This window comes from Macaca thibetana, chromosome 2 (assembly GCF_024542745.1).
Source record: "Macaca thibetana thibetana isolate TM-01 chromosome 2, ASM2454274v1, whole genome shotgun sequence".
NCBI classification, from domain to species: Eukaryota; Metazoa; Chordata; class Mammalia; order Primates; family Cercopithecidae; genus Macaca; species Macaca thibetana.
In genome coordinates this window covers 146,229,035-146,250,119 of record NC_065579.1, presented here as the reverse complement: position 1 = coordinate 146,250,119, position 21,085 = coordinate 146,229,035, and the positions used below count along the sequence as shown (strand labels likewise).

The 21,085-nt window shown below is 43.7% G+C and overlaps 1 pseudogene; it reads left to right on the top strand.

The window, feature by feature from the left end:
- Nucleotides 1-8,171: 8,171 nt before the first annotated feature.
- On the top strand, nucleotides 8,172-9,685 carry LOC126949162 (transmembrane emp24 domain-containing protein 10-like; annotated as a pseudogene).
- Nucleotides 9,686-21,085: the final 11,400 nt, after the last annotated feature.

Sequence of the window (21,085 nt, the reverse complement as noted above, 5' to 3'; positions counted from 1 at the left end):
GAATTTATCCATTTCTTCTAGGTTTTCTAGTTTATTTGCATAGAGGTGTTTATAGTATTCTCTGATGGTAGTTTGTATTTCTGTGGGGTCGGTGGTGATATCCCCTTTATCATTTTTTATTGCATCTATTTGATTCTTCTCTCTTTTCTTCTTTATTAGTCTTGCTAGCGGTCTATCAATTTTGTTGATCTTTTCAAAAAACCAGCTCCTGGATTCATTGATTTTTCGAAGGGTTTTTTTGTGTCTCTATCTCCTTCAGTTCTGCTCTGATCTTAGTTATTTCTTGCCTTCTGCTAGCTTTTGAATTTTTTTTTTTTTTTTTTTTTTTTTTTTTTTTTTTTTTTTTGAGACAGAGTCTCACTTTGTTGCCTGGCTAGAGTGCAGTGGCACAATCTCCATTCACTGCAACCTCTGCCTCCCTAGTTTAAGTGATTCATCTGCCTCAGCCTCCCGAGTAGCTGGGATTACAGGCACCTGCCACCACGCCCAGCTAATTTTTGTATTTTTAGTAGAGACGGGGTTTCATCATGTTGGCCAGGAAGGTCTCGATCTCCTGACCTTGTGATCTGCCCTCCTTGGCCTCCCAAAGTGCTGGGATTACAGGCGTGAGCCACTGCACCCAGCAATACAATTGACTTTTATATATTGATCTTGTATTTTGCAAACATGCTTAATTCATTTATTAGCTCTAATACTTTCTCTAGTGAGTTCCTTAGGATTTTCTGTTTATAATATTATGTCTTCCGTGAATAGAGATAATTTTACTTCTTTCTTATCAATATGAATGCATTATATTTCTTTTAATTGACCAACTAGCCTGCTAGAACCTCTAGTATAATGTTGAATAGAAGTGGCAAGAGTGGGTATCCTTGTCTTGTTCCTGATCTTAGAGAAAAAGTATCCAGTCTTTCACGATTCAGTATGATGTTAGCAGTAGGTGTTTTGTAGATGTCCTTTATCTACAAAGGAAGTTCCCTTCTACTACAGGTTTGATGAATGTTTTTATTATGAAATGTTGGATTTTGTCAAATGCTTTTTTCTGCATCTATTGAGATGATCATTTGGTTTTCTCTGTCACTCTGTTGATACGGTGTATTGCACTGATTGATTTTCAAATGTTAACTAACCTTACATTCTTGAATAAATCCCCCTTGATTATAGTGTATAATTTTTATATATGTTGCTGGATTGAGTCTGCCAGTATTTTGTGTAGGAGTTTTGCATTCATAATCATGAGATATTGTTCTGTGGCTTTCTTTTCATGTAATTTTTTTTGTCTGGTTTTGGTATCAGTGTACTGCTGGCATCATAGAAAGAGTTGGGAATTGTTCTCTCATCTTTTTTTTTTGGAGAAAAAGTTGTGAAATTCTTTAAATGTTTGGTAAAATTCACCAGAAGTCATCTGGCCCTGGGTTTTTCTTTGGGAGTAGTTCTGTTGTTGTTGTTTACTAACTCAATCTTTTTGCTTGTTACAGGTCTATTCAGATTGTTTGTTTCTTCTTGAATTAGTTTTGGTAGTTTGTGCCTTTCTAGGAATTTGCCCATTTCATCTAGGTTACCTAATTTATTGGCACAGAATTGATCATAGTTTTCTTTTATAATCATTTTTATTTCTGTAAGGTCAGTAGTAATATTCCCTCATTCATTCCCGATTCTAGATATGAGTCTTTTCTCTCTTTTACTTATTCAGTCCAGCTAAAAGTCTAAATTGCATGACATTAGGATAACCAGTCCAGCCCTTTTGTGTTTGCTGTTTGCATAATATGCTTTTTTCCAGTTCTTTTTTTCAGTCTATTTATATCTGTGATGCTAAAGTGTGGCTCCTTTAGACAATGTATAGTTGGGTCTTGTTTGTTTTTCCCATGTGACAATCTCTGACTTTTGACTAGATTGTTTAATCCATTTACATGTAATGTTATTATTCATATAATTGGATTTACATCTGCTATTTTACTTTTTTCTCTGTCTACTGTCTTTTTTGTTCCTCTATTCCTACTCTACTCCTTCCCTTTGCATTAAATGTTTTCTAATGTAGTCTTTAAATTTATGTAATGTTATTTTCAATATATCCTTTTGAGGTATTTCCTTAGTGATTGATCTAGGGCTTACCATCAACTTCAGATTTTTACTAACTTAACTCCAATGAGATGTTACTCCTAATAGCTCTATTCACTTTTCCCCCTTTTTATAGGATTACTGTTATTTTTATATATTACATTTATGAATGCTATAAACCCAACATTACAGTGTTATAATTATTACTTTATATAACTTCAGGTCTCAAAGAAACTGTGAGGAGAAAGGAGAGCAACTATATATTTATAGTTTTTATTATATTAGCCCTGTTATTTGTCATTCCTGGTTCTCTTAATTTGTGTCTGTGGATTCAAAAAAACAATTGAAGTTCTGCTTTGGTACTTTTCCTGGACTATGCCCTCTTTACCTCTTTCTTTGACTAATCTTAATCTGTATCCTTTCCCTGTAATAAACTGTAACTGTGAATTCGACAGCTTTTAGTGAGTTCTGTGAGTCTTTCCAGTGAACTGTCAAAACTTGGGGACCCCCAAACTTCCCATTAATATCAAAAGTAAGGGCAGTCTCATGTGGACTGTGTTCTCCTCTGACTTTGCACTTGGCCTAAACTGCACAAATAATTCCCAAGGTTAGTGTTTGAAACTTGTTCTAACTCCCAAGAGGGCCCCTCCCAGTTATCTCTTCCCCATTTCTATTTGGCAAACTAGCCAGCTTGCAGTTTAGCCTGTTTCTCCACTGAATCTAGCAACATCCCCCTCATAGCCTTTCACCACAACCTCCACTGATTTTCAGAGTGCTCTTAGGCTTGAATTTCTCCAAACTCTGTTGCATGTAAAGTCAGTTCCTCTGGGGAGAGATTTGGAGTTTTCTATTTTATGGCTTGCTTCTCTCTCTGGGCAAAATTTCTGAGCCATGGCTCTGGTGCTTGGGGCAGGAACAATGGCATGCTGTCCTCTGAGTGACACCCCAGTTTGAGGAGCTGAGCACTCAGTGGAGAGGGGACGGCACAGCCCCAGGTCTCCTCAGCTTACCTTTCCCAGCGTGGATCCTTCATTCCACAGGACAGGCAGTGAGCAGTAGGGGACCCAGGATTCTCGGTGGTACTGTGCCCTGTACTGAGCCTTTGTCCGACAAGTTGGGAGTGCTGGGCACAAGGGAGCCTCTACTTCTGAGATGCACTTGCCCAGAATTTAGCCTCAGCAACAGGTAGCTATGGGCAGAATGAGAAAAATCTGAAGATCTGCCCCTCCCAGGAGGATAGCCCTTCAACAGAAAGCTGCAGAGTGGCGGGGAAAGGAGTCCTGTGTCCTTGACTGTACTAGCACGGTGCAGGGTTTCACTATCTCACTGAGCTGGGAGCAATGGGAAAGAGGGTCTTGGTCCAAATACCACAAACTATTACTGAGTTTTAGGAGATTTGCTTGAATAAATATTTCTTCATTTGTGTATGTTCTTGGGACCATTTACAGAATGATTGTTTTAGAATAACTTTTTACCAGTTTTGAATGCGGCTGGGTCCATAGAGCTCCTCATGCTGTCAGGCCAGAAGTACAAACTTGTTTCCAGGGTACAGTGCCCTTTGGGGTCTTAACCTGGGGATTTTATCAAGGCCCCTGCTTCTGGGAAGTTTCTGACCTCCTTTTCTTATCTTCTCAGGCCCGTGAGTCTATCAAGAGTTCAGTTTACGGCCGGGAGCAGTGGCTCACGCCTGTAATTCCAGCACTTTGGGAGGCCCAGGCGGGCTGATCACTTGAGGTCAGGAGTTCGAGATCAGCCTGGCCAACATGGTGAAACCCCATCTCTACTGAAAAAATAAAAAAATTAACCAAGCATGGTGGTGTGTGCCTGTAACCCAAGCTACTTGGGAGGCTGAGGCAGGAGAATTACTTGAACTCGGGACGCGAAGGTTGCAGTGAGCCGAGATCATGCCACTGTACTCCAGCCTGGGTGCAGAGCCAAACTGTCTCAAAAAAAAAAAAAAAGGGTTCAGTTTACTTCTTAACTTTTCAGCCTTTCAGAATCAGCCTTGAGAGGGAAATGGTACCAAATGCCAGACACCCATCTGCCAGACACCCATCTCTGGGTGTCCCTTCTCTCCTTCGTGGTTGATCTGGCTTACCGTCAACTTCAGATCTCGCTCTGTTGCCAGGCTGGAGTGCAGTGGCACCATCTTGGCTCACTGCAACCTCCGCCTCCCGGGTTCAAGCAATTCTCCTGCCTCAGCCTCCTGAGTAGCTGGAACTACACAGATTTTTACTAACTTAACTCCAATTATCTTAGCCCTGCAATCTCTCATTGCTATAGTAGCTCTTCAAAGAGATTTAAAAAAATATTTAGTCCAGATTTTCTAGTTATTCTCAGAGGAAGGTTGGTCTGGAAAACATAATCTACCATTGATGGAAGTAAGAACTGAAGTGGCTAACAGTGAAGATGGAGAGGGAGATGAGCAGAAGAAACACTTAGGAGGTGAAACCAAGAGACCCTAGTGATTGATTGGATATAGGAAGAAGAAAGATAACAGCATGATGTGAAGATTTTTATCTGATAGTTTCATGGTTGGTGGGAACCTTCACAGAGACAGGGACCCGGAAAGAGGAAGCAAGCATGATGAGGAGAGATCATGAGTTCAACTCTGGGTATTCCAAATTTGAGATGCCTGTGTGGCATTATACTGTTCAGGAAATAATGCAGTATCAAGGTCTGAAGTACAGGAGAGGAGCCTACACTTCAGACCAAGATCTGAAAATTATCAACAAAGGCTTATCTCTGGCACTTCAGACCAAGATTTGAAAATTATCAACAAAGAGGTAAAGACTAAAGCCAGGGAATGGACAAGAGAAGGCCGAGAGAGAAGAGGAACCAGAGAAGATCATTGGAAAATACTGACTTCGAGGTGATAGAAGAGACAGTTGGCATCAGAGAAGGAGTGGGCATGAAATCAGGAGGAATTTAGGAGAGTACAACCAGTAGAAGAAATCAAAGGAGAAGGGTGGGATCCACACATCGAGTGCTTCAGGTGGCCCAAGCAGAGGAGAGGAGTACCTTCCAGAGAAGTTTCAGTGGCAGTGGGAGCAGAATCCAGGTGGTCAAGGCTGAGGGAGTGAGCAGGCAGTTAAAGAAGGAGAAGACAGGAGTGTAGACAACTCTTTTCAGAAGTTCCTAAGAGGAGTCTGCAGGAGATCTCTATTCTGCTAGGCCATCTACCTTAGGTGTGCTGCATTTCTGCAGCCTACACTGGTTGTCTTGGCTTTCCCACCTCCCACTTAAGCTCTTGAGAGAATTCCATGGGGATGGATTAGTTGTTGAATCTAGTAATTTCTCCCTTTGCCTCAATCTATTTGTCCACTCAGCATCACTGAACACCATTAACCAGCCATCTGTACCTCTGGTCCAAGATAACACTGTGGTAATTTTTAAACATACATGCAAATTCCTTGACACTGTCTCTCTTTCATCCCTCCCGTTGAGTCTGGACAGATTTTTGACCAGTTCTATCATGGTGGTTGAAATTATGCTGTGACATTCAAGGCTAGGTCATAAAGGTCATGCAGCTTCTGCCTTGCATGATGCTTTCTAATTCATTTGTACTGTTGCATGTATCAATAACTCTATCCCTTTTATTGCTGTGTAGTATTCCATTGCATGGATAAAGCACAATGTGTTCATCCATTCACCAGTTGACAGACAATTGTGTTGCTTTCAGTCTTAGGCAGTGTGAATAAAGCAGCTCTAACTGTTCTCATATAGGTCTTTGTGTGGACGTACATTTTCATTTGGAATTTGCCCTCTCTTCTTTCTCCTTTTCCCCATCCTGTTGCCTGACATGCAGATATGATGGCAGAACTCTAGCTGCCATCTTGAGCCATGGGACGAAGACCTTCCTCCAGGATGGTAGAGTGTTGAGCTGGGAAGAGCCTGGGTCCTTAGCGCTATGCAAATCCACAGCAGCCGGGATTGTCCACCCATGGACTTCTCAAAAACAAGAAATACATTCCCATCTTATTTAAACCACCATTATTTTGAGATTGTCTATTACTTGCAGAAAATCTAATTTTAACTAATATATCATTGCAAAGATTCCTTTGAGGGTGATGATAAAAGCTTAAGTTACATGGAATCAGTTTGCACTGCTTGCAAACAAGAATCCCAATTGAAAGCTTTCCTGTGAACATGGAGAAGGTGCACATCTTCTTCACCAAATGTGGTCTTGTCTGCTCTCGGCAAATGGATCCAAAGCAGTCAACTCATGGCCACGAACATGCTGAGGATTGTAAGAGGAAGATGAATGGCACCTGGCTCCATGTGGTTCCATTCCTGCTGGCATTTGTGAGCCACTAACTTATCCAAACTTGGAGCTGCCTGATCCTCTGGACTTCACGTTATATGAAAAAATAATTATCATTGACAAAGAGACTTATAGTTGATCATCTGTCACATGCGATGGACAGAAACCAATGAACACATTCCTTCTCCTAACACCTTCTCATGGCACTCAAGGACTTCACCATCTGATTCCCCCACCTTTGCAGCTTCATGTTGGCTTCTATCTTTGTCCACTTTCCTGACTACAAAGTTCTTTCATGTACTTTGTCTCATGAAATTCTCACAAGACCCCTCTCACTTAGGATTTTTTTTAATCCCCATTTTATGGATGGGAAAATCAAGTCAAGGCAAAGTTAAGACTCAACCAAGATGCCCCAACTAGTAAGTGGCAGAGCCTCTGCTCACTTCACCTAGGCCTGTTAACACCACATCTTGAGTTCTAGTCAGGACTCTAGGCTGCCTTTCTCATGAACCTATGCCCCTAATATAGGCTTTATTTTTGCCCCTCTCGCTGTGCCTATCCTCAAACATTGCCGAGAAAAACCCTTTCCTCATCTCCACTTTCACAAATCTCCTCTATCCTGAGTCAGTATGGGCACAAACATCACTTCAAAAATAAGAGAGTACCAGATGTCCTTGGCCTTGGTGATTGGATCATTGGTGATCACATGACATACATTCAACCAATTAGAGTAAATTCCGGGATTTTTGCTGGAATCACTGGGAAATTTAAAAGTCCTTTTTTCCCACAAAGTAGCTCAAGAGCCTGAGAGTACCAAGGACTTCTGTGCCACCTTGTAAGAAGCCCACATAGAGGAGAGTAGAGACAGTAATGGAGAGAGACTGGTTTTATTGTCTCTGTCTAGTGCCTTATAATTCTCAGTTACATCAGCCATACCAATTTGTTCTTGCCTGTGTATTTGAGTTGCAATTCTGTCACTTGAAGTCAATAGTTCAGACTAACAAAAGCCCCTAATTTACAACACCTTCCCTTGTTCATTTTTTTTTTTCAACAAATGGTATGATGCATTTATCATGCACCAAGTGCTAGCCATGGTCTATTAAACAGACACAGTCTCTGACTTCCTCAGATTCACAGCCTCATGGAGAAGACAGACATCAACCAAGAGGAAACACAAATTAACGTATAATTAGACAAAGTGGAAAGTGTTCTGAAGTAGCCATTCCATGCAAGTACCTGGAGAACCTGCGCTAAGTTGGAAGGGGCATATTTAGTATTCTGAGCTTCATCCTAAGAGCCATGAGAAGTACTGCTGTGGGAAGATGTTTTTTAAATTATCAATTTTTTTCCCACAGACTTCCTTCAAGCCCTCTTTTACCTCCTCCCCATTCAGGTCATCAGTTCGTTTCTGTACTCATTGCTTCAGGGAGGGACATGTCAAAGCAGGAAAGAGAGGGAAAAAATGACTCTCTTCATGGCTTTGACTTGTTACCCCCTCAAGAAGCAGTCTGCTGAGGAGCAGCCCAGGGCTGGCAGGGCAGCTTTTCTCCAAAACAGTATCTGGAGACCCCGTATCCAGAGATCCTTCCATCTTGTTGCTCTGCCATCCTCGGGTTTTGCCTCTGTTTAGCCCCTGGTGGCACAATGGTCACCTCCATGTTTGCCTTCCAGCCCAGGAGAAGGAGAATGAGGACTCCAGAGACGGCAGCTTGTTGGGGCTCATCACTTCTCCTGGAGTCTCATTGGCCTGAGCTTAATCACATGACCATGTTGATTACAAACAGTCTGGGAAATGTGGTCACTAAATGGGTGGCCATGTACATATCTAAAATTTGGAGTGTCTTATTACTTGTTAATATTTTTTGTTGGGGTATAATTCGCTTACCATAAATTCACCTTAAAAACTTCCGTGATTCAGTCATTTTGAGTATATCCAGAGTTTTGCAACCATCACTCCTATCTAATACCACTGTTCTAATTTCAGAATAATTTATCATCCCGTAAAGAATATCTGTGCCCCTTAGCAGTCACTCCTCACTCACCCTATCCCCCAGCCTCTGGAAAGCTCTCATCTACATTCTGTCTCTATGGGTTTGCCTTTGCTGGACATTGCATGTAAATGCAATTACACATGGAGCCTTCTGTGTCTGGCTTTTTTCATGTAACATATTTTGTGGTTTATCTATGGCATAGAAAACATCAGTTCTTCACTCTTCACTCCTTTTTTTTTTTTTTCAGTAACAATGTTGGCATGGCTGTTTTTGTTTCCACTTAACCCCAGCTTGGTCCTCACCATCTCCTTCCACCTGCCCATTAACTCCTGAAAGTGCCTCCGTGAGGAGATCCACAAGGACCTGCTAGTGATGGGTGTGTACGAAATCTCCAACCAGTCCAGGGGTGCAGGTAGCCTGTACAGCCACCTCAGGATCACAGATTCTGCTGGCCACATTCTCTACTCCAAAGAGGATGCAACCAAAGGGAAATTCACCTTTACCCTGGAAGATTATGACATGTTTGAAGTATGATTTGAGAGTAAAGAAACAGGGAAGATACTTGATCAATTCATAATCCTAGACATGAAGCATGGAGTAGAGGCAAAAAAAAAAAAAAATTACAAGGAGATTACAAAAGTCGAGAAGCTTAAGCCATTATAGGTGGAACTGCAATGCCTAGAAGACCTCTCAGAATCTATTGTTAATGATTTTGCTGCATGAAGAAGAGAGATGTGTGATACCAATGAATCAACAAACACTTGAGCCCTGTACTTCAGTATCTCTTTAATGTTCTGCTTCATTGGACTAGCGACCTGACAGGTTTTCTACCCATGTTGCTTCTTCAAGGCCAAGATGTTGATTGAGTAATGAATGAAGTGCACTCTCCTCCCACCTTGTATCTCAGGCAGCAGAACATCACTGGGCATCCTACCAACAGCACCATCAAGATGCAATGGAGCCCTCTTGCCAGAAATGATCTCTTGGTGTGGGAGGACATGGTTACCACCTACCCAACAAGTCAGTGAGAGATTTCTTTTTAGCTGGTAGGATTTGGACTGGTTTTGCAACAATAGGTCTAGTATTAGAGTCACCTATGACAAAAAATAAGGGTTACCGAGATAATGTCAAAGCCAGGATTTGTACTGGGTTTCCTTGTGCGATCTGTTTGAACCAAGTTTTCTTTCCTTCTCCCGCCTTCTCGGCAGCTTGGGTTTCCACTCTAGTTCTTTTACCCAGATTGGTATGACCATGCTGAACTTGTTTCCTTCCGGTTGTCCTCTTTGGGTTTCCTTGTGAAAACACCCTTAACTTTCTCTTTGCCTTTAGCTGAAATGTTTACGTAGCTTCTGGTGATATCTTCTCATACTTTTATGTCTCTTAAAAGGTTGACGGATGTGACACTTGAAAAAGTGAGCTTTGAATTGAAGATGACTCTTAAAGAAAATATCATTTTAGAAAATTAAAATATTTGTGCTCTGAAAAGATATAATTTACATATCATTTTTTCACTCTTTTTATGGCTAAATAAAATTACATGGCATCGACATTCCATACTTTGCCCATCCATTCATCAGTTGGTGGATATTTGGGCTGTTTATAGCCTTTAGCTATTAGGAATAATGCTGCTTTGAACATAAGATTTCCTTTGAACATTTGTTTTCAGTTCTCTTGGATATATACCTAGGAGCAGAAGAGAGATCATTTGGTAGTTTTATGTTTAACTTTTTGAGAAACTGTCTATTTGTTTCCAAAAATGGCTGCACCATCTTACATTCCCCAGAAGCAATGCGAGAGGGTTCCAGTGCTTCAACATCCTCGCCATTGCTATCATTCATCTTTATTACAGCCACCCTAGCAGGTGTAAAGTGGTGTCTCACTGTGGCTTTGATGTGCATTTTCTGATGCACATAATTTTACTGATGCTGGGCATTATTTCATGTGTTTGTTGCCATTTGTCTATCTTCTTTGGAGAAACGCCCATTCAAATCTTTTGTCCATTTAAAAAATTGGATTATTTGTCTTCTTATTGTTGAGTTTAAGGAATCCTTTATATATTCTAGACACTAGACCATCATCAGAGATATGACTTGCAAATATTTTCTCCCATTCCATGGCTTGTCTTTTCATTTTATTGATAGTGTTTTTGAAACACAAAGTTTTAAATGCTGACGAAGTACAGTTTATCTAGCTTTCCTCCCCTTTGGTTGCTTGTGCTTTTGGTGTCATATCTACGAATCCTTGCCTAGCTCAGAGATTTGTGCCTATGCTTTTTTCTAAGCAGCAGTGACCCAATCAAAGCCACATTGCAAAAAAGACCCCCACCTGACTGTGGTGTGGCCAGTAAATGGAGAGGGCAAAGGAGCAGGTATGGGGAGGTCAGTGAGGACACTGTGGCAGTGGTCAGAGAAACAGACAGACAGATGATGGCAGCTTGGCCCAGGGTAGTGGCAGTAGGGATGGAGAGAATTGAGCAGATTTCAGAATTATTAAGAAAGACAAACCTCAGGAATGAGAGTCTTTCATCTCCACTGTCCACCCACCTTACTCCTCCTCAGTCTCCTAACACACTTTTTTAAAAAAGAAAAAACTACTGAGGTGTATTTTACATGTCATAAAACTCACCCATTTCAAGTATAGGATTCAACAATTTGTGGTAACAAATACAATATGTGGCCTTTTGTGACTGACTTCTTTCACTTAGTTTAATGTTTTCAAGGTTCATCATGTTGGAGCATGTAAACGGGCTTCATTCCTTTTCATAACTGCATAATGTTCCATTATGCCACATACTGTTTATCCATTCGTCAGTTGATGAGCATTTGGGTTGTTTCTACTCTTTCGCTATTATTAATAATGCTGCTAAGAACATTCATGTACAAGTTTCTGTGTGGACATATGCTTTCATTTCTCTTATTTTCATTTTATTCCACCTAGGAGTGGAATTGCTGGGTCACATGGTTGTGTTATGTTTAACTGTTTGAGAAACCACCAAATTATTTTTGCTTTCTTTTTAAGATAAGGTCTCGCTATGTTGCCCAGGCTGGTCTTGAACTCCTGGCCTCGACCGATCCTCCTACCTCAGCATCTCAAAGCGCTGGGATTATAGGCGTGAAGTATGCCACCTTTACACACCCGGCCAACCACTGAATTATTTTCCAAAGCAGCTACACCACCTTACATTCCCACCAGCAGTGTATAGCATTCCCATCTCTCTACACCCTCAACAATAATTTTGGTCTGTCTAATTTACTGTAGCCATTCTAGTGGGTAAGAACTCACACACATTTCTGCTTCTTCTTGGCAATGCATCCACGTGGAGCCATGCTGGGGCTTTCCAGGACTGACTGAATTTCACCTCCACTTGTAGAAAGAAAGGATGTATCTGGCAATACTGTAGCCCCAGAGCTTGGTCCAGGGCCTAGAACTAAGGATGCATCCCTGAATGGCTCCTGGATGGATAGAGGGCTGGGTGAGGGAGGTACATGGTGAGGGGGATACTGGATTCAGTGCAACTGGGGCTCAGTGATATCTGAGAAGAAGTCTGGGGGCTGGGAGGGGAGATGCACATATCTAAGGACACCACCCAGAGTATGACAGGGTGGAGAAGAGGCAGGGTAGCCTGTGTAGAAAATCAGCTCCCAGCCTCCTGGTTGGACCTTACCCTCAAGGAATGCAGAACCCCCTGTGCATCCCTTTCCCCTCCTGATATAGTTTTACAATTCAATCTCATGTTGAATTGTAATCCCAATGTTGGAGATGGGGCCTGGTGGAAGGAGTTTGGGTCATGGGGGTGGACCCCTCATGGCTTGGTGCTGTCCTCGCTATAGTAAGTTCTCACAAGATCGAGTTGTTTAAGTGTGTGGCACCTCCCTGCTCCCACTCTCTTTTGCTCCTGCTTTTGCTATATGAGGTACTTGATCCTGCTTCACCTTCCACGATGACTGTAAGCTTCTTGAGGCCTCTCCGGAAGCCAAGCAGATGCTGGCACCATGCTTGTACAGCCTGCAGAACCATGAACCAATTAAACCTCTTTTCTTTATAAATGACCCAGTCTCAGGTATTTCTTTACAGCAATGCAAGAAAAGCTAAATATACCTCCCCACTGGAGCACTAGCCCCAGACCTGTCACAAGTCAGATGTCACATATGCTTGTAGAGACAAGAAAGAGGACATGAAAGTCCCAGAGGGGCTGCAGCTAGGATCCTGGCAAGGATTGAGCTCTGGAATTGGGATGCCCCAATGGTTTGCCCCCCTCATCTTCTTGGGGCTAGGTGAGCTCCTTGGTATCCCTAGTTGGTATTCCCAATTGGAATCTGCAGACTCACATTGCCTGGATTTTCTCTGGGCTATTTCATGTGATCCAGACCCTGGGAGTGCTTCCTCTCTCAAGAAGTTCCTCTCATGCCCTGATACAAATTTCTCAGGTCTCAACCCAACACAGAAACCCACCTCAAAGCGACTTAAGCAAAACAGGCAATACATTGGCTCATGAGACTGAACAACCATGACCCGCAAGGCTGGTGTGGGGGCTCAAAAGATGGCTTCAGGAACCAGGCTGTGTCCATTTCTTGGTTCTTATTTCCTCCATATGTCTTGACCCACCTCACAATGGCCACAGTATCTCTATCCTTACCTCTTCCTAGCTGAGCAATCCCAGCAGACAAAGAGTAACTTTTCTCAGCACTTCTAAAAGGAATACCATGCCTGAGTCTCTTGGGTCTGGCTTGGGGGCAGCGTCACAAGGTAATTCCTCAGGGATTCCAGCGCCCCCTTTATTCAAGGGATACCCATCTGGGAACTAGCTCTGGTCTGGGAACTGGATAAGGGACTGTGACTCTCTATTATGGCAATTCAATTCAGGGCTCTAGTCACCTGACCTAAAGAACCTTTTTTGTTGGTGTTTAGACAGATCAAATTATATGACTTCTGCTTCTGGTCATGATGGTATAACAGGGAGTAGACTTACCCTCCCATCTTAAACAACTAAACAAAACAAAACAAAATATGCAAAACAATGGCTTTCAGATTTTACTGACAGTGCAGGATGATGATCTCTGAGGGAATGAAAACGAATGAGGTGAGCCCCATTGCTGTGCTGTCTCATCCCTGGAGGGAGTTTCAGGCTGCGGTGCTGGGAGGCTTAAACAGACTCTTGTGGTCTCCCTGGTTTACAGAGATAGTGTTCAGAAAATACAAGGTAGATAGAATTAACAGGGCAGAGTACCAGAAAGAGAGCTTCAGAGAGGGGGTAGGTGGTACTGAAATTCTGCACAGGGCTCTCCTCAGTTAGTCAGTGGAATATTGATCATTGCATGTATGTGAAGAAACTTGTGAGGCTAGGTAAAGAACCACTGACAAGTAGCAGATAGAACAATCCCTAGGGTTGACATAGGGCCAGGAAGCATTCATGTTCCCACTGGCCAGAATGGAAAGCTCCCTTAACTCAACAACAGGGCCAAATTAGTCCTGGATTAAAGGCTATTCTGGGTCAATGCTTAAAAGCAAGTCACAAAAGAATCAAATGCTATCCCAGAACAAAGCACAAACAGATAAAATCCAGCACCCAGGATTGAAACACTTACAATGTCTGCTGTTCAATCAAAAATTATCAGGCATGCAAAGAAACAGGAAAATATAAGGACAAAAATTAATCAATAGAAACAGATCAACAAATGATGCAAATGATAGATTTATTAGATTATGGCATTAAGACAACTATTATAAAAATGCTCAACATATTCAAGAAGGGAGAAGAAAACATGAACATTGTGAAAAGAGAAATTGAACATATAAAAAAGTCAAAACTTAAATTTCTACAAATAAAAACTACAATGGATGGGATTAACAGCATATTAGACATTGCAGAAGAAAAATAAAGCAGGAAAAGAAGGAAAAACAAAGAACAGATGGCATAGAAAGCAACTAGCAATATGCTAGATTTAAATTCAGCCATATCAATCATCACAGTAAATGTAAATGCCCTAACATTCTAACTAAAAGGCACAGATTATCAGATGGAATTTTTTTTTTTTTTTGACATGGAGTTTCGCTCTTGTTGCCCAGGCTGGAGTGCAATGGCTCGATCTCGGCTCTCTGCAACCTCTGCCTCCTGGGTTCAAGAGATTCTCCTGCCTCAACCTCCCAAGTAGCTGAAATTACAGGCATCCACCATTATGCTTGGCTAATTTTTTTGTATTTTTAGTACAGATGGGGTTTCACCATGTTGGCCAGGCTGGTCTCGAAATCCTGACCTCAGGTGATCCACCTGCCTCGGGCCCCCCAGAGTGCTGGGATTACAGACGTGAGCCACCACGCACAGCCACATCTTTTTTAAATAAGACCTAACTATATGCGGTCTACAAGAAACCCATTTTAAATATAAAAGCTACAGATCGGTTAAAATTTTTTAAGTGGAGTGTAAATACATATATATTTCATTTGTATATATTATTATATATTATATATTTATATATAATATATAATATGTATTTCATTATATATAATTTCATATATTATATATTCTATATATAATGTACATATTCCATATATTATCTATTCCATATATTATCTATTCCATATATACTATATTCCATATATTATCTATTCCATATATACTATATTCCATATATTATCTATTCCATATTATATATATTCCATATATAATATATATTCCATATATAATACACACACACACACCATGAAGTCACTCTTTTTGAAAAGCTGGGATACTATACTAATATCATATAAAATAGATTTCAGAACAAGAACTATTGCCAGGAATAAAGAGGACATTTCATAATGATAAAGAGTTACTTGGTCAAGAAAACATAAAAATCCTAAGTATTGATGCACCTAATAACATAGCTTCAAAATACATGAAGCAAAAACTAAAAGGAAAAACAGACAAATCCACAGTTATGGCTGGAGATTTCAACACATTCTCTCAATAACTGATAGAACAAGAAGACAGAAAATCAATAAACTTATAGAACAGAGGTCTGAAAACAGATTAGCTCTGTTTTTGTAAACAAAGTTTTATTGGAAAACAACCACAAACACTTTTTTACGTACTGTTGGTGACTGCCTTCATGCTATAATGGCAGAATTGAGTAGTTGAGTTGCAACAGAGATGGTATGGCCTCCACTGACAGAAATATTTATAATCCGGCTCTTCAGAAAAAAGTTTGTCAATCTTTTTTTCTTTTTTTTTTTTTTGAGACAGAGTCTTGTGCTGCCACCCAGGTGTGAGTGCAGTGGCACAATCTTGGCTCATTGCAACCTCCGCCTGCCGGGTTCAAGTGATTCTCCTGCCTCAGCCTCCTGAGTAGCTGGGACTACAAGTGTGCACCACATGCCCAGCTGATTTTTGTATTTTTAGTAGAAACAAGGTTTTACCATGTTGGTCAGGGTAGTCTCGAACTCCCGACCTCAGGTGATCCGCCTGCCTCGCCTCCCAAAATGCTGGAATTACAGGCATGAACCACCACCCCCAGCCTGCCAATCTCTGGTATAGAAAACATAAACAACATTATCAATCAACTTAACCTAATTACTATTTATAGAACACTCCACCCAACATCTGAATACATTATCTTTCAAGTATACAGAGAGCGTTGACCAAAACAGACAGTATTCTGCACCATAATGCAAGTGTTAATATATTTTAAAGGGTGAAAGTCATACAAAGTATCTCTTCTGACAACAACAGAATTAAATTGGAAGTCAATCCCCAACTAAATAACACAATTCTAAATAACCCATGAGTCAAAGAGAAAAACTGCAAGTGAAATTAGAAAACATTTGAACAAATGCAAATGAAAATATGGCATAGCAAATTGTGAGGCATGCAGATCAGGTCAGACTTTAGTAGGCTGCCATGTACTTAGTTCAAGGACATCATGATCAATTAGCCACCACTGAAGATCTCTGCGGGCCAAGCCATCCTGATTATTGCTCCAGTCCACCTTATCTCTGGCAGTAAGGGGCTGCCTCCCATACTCTCCTGCTTCCTCAAATCGGTTAAGTTTCCCAAAACTTAGTGGCTTAAACACTAAACTTTCATTTTTTCTCACAGTTCTGTGGACACAAGAACTGTGCTGAACAGTTCTTGTGTTCTGGGTAACCTGGGCTGATTCCTTCTGAGCTCTTTCATGTGCCTGTAGTCAGTTGGTGGCTGAACAACCTAGGACAACCTCACTCACATATCTGGCAATTGGCTGGCTGCTGGCCAGAGTGCAGGGGCACTGGACACACATGCCTCTCATCATCCAGCAGTCTAGCCAGACTTCACTGGGGCTGGCCTCCAAAGGCAGAAGGAAAGGGAAGGGCAAGCAAACCCCAATGCACAAGGACTTTCCAAGCCTTGCCCTGCATCACCTTTCCTACTGTTCCATTGTTCCAAAGTAGGTCACATGTTCAAACCCAGAGACAAGGTGTGGAGCAATAGAGTCCACTTGGGAAGAGCTGCAGAGTGCAGTGGATGAGAGAAGTATGCATGGCCATTGTTACAATTTTTTCAGGGAGTGCATTTCAATGGGGACATCTTCCACTATCATCACTGGCCTGCAAAGAGTAGTCATGGCACAGCCTTTCAAGATGCCCATGCTTCCCTCACCAATGTGTTACCCAAAGCTCTGGTCCAGAAAACATCGTCTGAACTCCTCACCCCAGGGACTTATGGTTAGATGGTAGATGAGTATTTGATTGCTCAAATCTCAATAATTTCCAGAGCCCTAGCTGCAAGGGAGTCCAGCAAAGGTACTTGTATCCTTCCAGCCTCTGCAGTACAGGAAGGACCCCAAAAGGTGGTGACATGGATGCTGAGCACCAGTCCAACATGTCCGCCCATGCTGAGGAGCTTCATAAGGAGGGAGGTGAGCCCTGCAGCAACAAGGAAGGAGACAGGCAGGACTTCCATGTTGCCTGCTCCTATCTAGAGGCCTCAAACTCCAGCTAATTTAAGCCATGTCAGCAGGGACCTCCCACCTGCTGACTCAGGCCAGCCATGACTAAGGCCCGAATCAGTCTCAACAGGAGCAAAGTGGCCCCCATGGCCGGCCAGACCCTTCCTGGCACACATTGTGCAGACCCAGAGCCTACAATAATCACAATTGTCACCAGTCCCACCAGGAGCCAGGGATAGTGTTCTGCAGTTAGAGAGACCATCTTGTTTAATCCTCAAAACCACCAGGGCAGAGAGGGGTAGTTCCATTCCACTTGGGATAAAAAGCAATGCTCAGAGAGGTGACATCACTTACCAACATCACCTGTAATAGTGACCGAGCTGGGGGCTGAATACAGATCTAAATAGTAAGGAAACCTTCCCTTTGGGTTGCACAGCTGCTCTGCCTGTCATCTTCCAGTCTCAGTGGTTGTCAAGGGAGGACCATTCTGCCCTGCTCCCTAGGCACCCATGGTGTTCTCTGCCCTTCACTTCACTCCACACCATGGAGAGCTGCCCCCGAGCCTGTACCTGGCTCTCTGCGGAGGTCCTATCCACACCCTGTCCTGCTGCCCACAAACATGTCACTGGGTAAGAGGGATGCATTCTTCCCTTCAATCCTAGAGGAAAAACAAGTGTGTGATCACTTGAAAGATGACCCTGTATTTCCAACTGGATGTCCCTGGAATCGGCTATATTAATGTGGGGGACACCAGCTGCCCTGATTATATTTCCCCTTCCCTGAAGAACAGACTTTTCCTAAGGGAAATTCCTTAGGCTATTTTACGAGGGTTGGCATCACCTCTCACAGAGGCACCAGAATCCAACCTGTGGCCTATGCAGGGCCAATCACAGTCATTGTGATTATTTCAGGGATGGGCATATGACCCAGTTTGAGCCAATAGTCAGCCAGTCTGGGGATTTTTTCTGGCCCATATGGGAAAGGGAAGTTTTCTTTCCACTGGAATTATTGAGCTGGTTAATTATGAGCCTGAAGCCTTTGGGAACTATCCTGTTAGCACAAGGAGAAAGTTTCCAGAGAAAGAAGCCAACACAGAAGCCCTAGAGCCAGCCATTCCTGAAGCTGGTAGAGCTTTGAAGTACATAAACCAATAATTTCTCTTGTATCCTGAAGGTGAGTTGGGTTTCTGTCACATACACTCAAGTGGAACCCTGACTTCACTTTTACAATTTATTGTATCCAACAGGATCACTTTTTGCAAGGCATAAACTATGCCCATTTCTCATCGAGTAAGAAATAAAATCCTCCACACCCAACCCATCACTTCAGTCATCTGCTGTCTCCCTGCCAGGCCTGTCCAATCACCTCCTTATCTGACCACCCTCCCAACCCACACATAACATGGCAGTTCCTCAGCAGCCGAGGCCACACCTCCCTGCTTCCTCAACACCCACAGTCTGGTCCTCTGGTCCATCCTCCCTCCAAGGTGGCCCAGGACTCCCCACAGGGGACACAGGCTCCAGGGGTGGGGCTGAGCAGAGCAGCCTCAGGCTGATGGCCTTTGTGGACCATGCGCCCTATCAGGAAAAAAACAGGGAAGCACCTCCATAACCATCCATTTCTTTATAAATGACATACTTTGCAACACTATTTGCATTTCATGTCTTAATAAAGCTGCATTCATTTATTTTTTTAGATGAATGTTTCAATAGAAAATCTCCTGTTTTCTTGCTTTTCACACCCTGTTATTTCCATTTTCTTGTCTTTCACACTCTATGGTGACTGCAGGGTCGTCTGGTGGGGTTGGGGCCGTGGCTGGACGGACTCTCCTTCCCACCCCCAGGTTGTTTTCCAAACTTTCAGTATCGTGAGTAGAAGGAGGCGCCCTGCCTGGGGAGGGCTGTGTGAATCACCCCATGGAAATACTGGCGCCCTGGGCTGGGGGCAGGGTGGGCCTGGTTTCCAGGAAGGGCTTGGGCAGGAAGCCAGGCAGGAAGAGGCTGGGGAGTTTCTGGAAAGGCAGCGCGGAGGGGCCTGGGGAGGCCAGTGGACCTCTCAGGGCAGGGCACTGGCCTCCCCTCTCACAGATGGGGAATCCTTGGCACTTCCTGGCACATGCCAGGGAATGGGGGTGGGGGCGGGAGGCCAGGGAAGGAGGTGTCGGCCGCTCCTCAACAGGCCTCTAGAGTGGGTGGCTGTGGACAAAGAGGGGAGGGTGGGATGAACTTGGAGGAGGTACCCTAGGGACTCCTTTGAGCCTGGCCGCCGCACCTACAGCCTGTGCTTGGGGCTGGGGGTCTCACTGTATGACCTGTACTTTCAGTCAGAAGGATACTTGGAATAGGAGGGGACAAAGGAGGGGGGCAGTTTAAAGAGGTCGCTGGGCAGAGAATCCCACTGATGGGTGGGGACGGAGCTGCTCCATGGGGGGCCCTCTCTCAGACTTCTGTAGCTCCCATGGCATCTAGCCAGGAGGGGCTCCCTCCCCACACAAGTGAACTCACAGGACAGAAATCCAGAGTGCAAGTGGGATAAGCAGCGTAGAAGTGTTTCTCTCTCATGGTGGAGTGGTTGATTCACTCATTCATCCACTCGTCCGTGCGCGCGTTCACTCCAAAACCACTGGTAAGCTCCAGGCTGCCCACTCCTTATTCATGAAGGTCCTGCCACCTTCAGATCCTGTGCCCCACCCCACAGTGACTGGCCTAGGGTAGAAATGCCATCCCAGTTGGCCCAATTGGGGCAAATATCAGGACTCTGGCAGGCAATACCTGGACAAAGATTTACACCTGGGAGAATGAGGGCCCTAAAGCAGCTGGAGGCCACTTGTCCCCCTGCAGGAAGAACTGTACTGAGAATGGATCCAACAGAGAAGAGAGCAGACCAAGAGACGGGGAGAGACTGGCTCCTTGGATCTGTCTGAGTGCCTGGATTCACCTGCACCTGAAGCAAGTGCTACACCCAGAAAACAAGGTCCACTGAAGCCAGTTTGAAGCTGGTGTTCTGTTGTCTACAACCCAAGAATGCTGGCTGATAGGGATGAGTTGAGGGTGCGTGGGCACACAGCACCACCAGGACTGGGTGAGTGAGAGGGAGAGTGGGGTAAGCCACAGAGGGGGCGGGGGAGGGCACTGGCCCTGCCGTAGGGGCAGCCTCCGCCCCACCCCCACAGCCCCTTCCTCCATCTCACCAGGACCCAACTCGCTGACATCATCACAGTGGGAAACAGGAACTCCTCGACCTCAGGCCAAAAGATCCATCTGTTAGATCTATCTGGCCAGCCAGGGTTGATCAGAGAGGCAGGTGGAGGCCGTGTCGTTTCTAACTGACCCTGGAAGAAGCATGTGGTAGGTGTGTGTGGGGGTCCCTGCCCACCAATACGGGGCATCATCCATGCTTAGTGATCACATCCAGTTCAGCAACCACAAGCACAGAGGCCAGCATGTCTGACATGGGACACAAGGCAGGGTCCTTGCTGCTCTGGCCGCTGCTCAGGTCTCTTCAGCTGGCGCCCTGAGAAGTCTCCCTCCTCACCCGTCCTCCTTGGAGTTTAAGCCAAGCTCTCCCCTCCAGTGGGCATCCTCCCCCTCAGCCTTATGAAAGATTCAAGATAGATAGATAGATAGGTTTTTTGTTTTTTTTTTTAAATACAAGGTTTCACTCTTGTTGCCCAGGCTGGAGTACAATGGCGCGATCTCGGCTCACTGCAACCTGCGCCTCCCGGGTTCAAGTGATTCTCCTGCTTCAGCCTCCCGAGTAGCTAAAGTTGAGATTACAAGCATGTGCCACCACGCCCGGGTAATTTTTTGTATTTTTAGTAGAGATGGGGATTCTCCATGTTGGTCAGGCTGGTCTCAACCTCAGGTGAT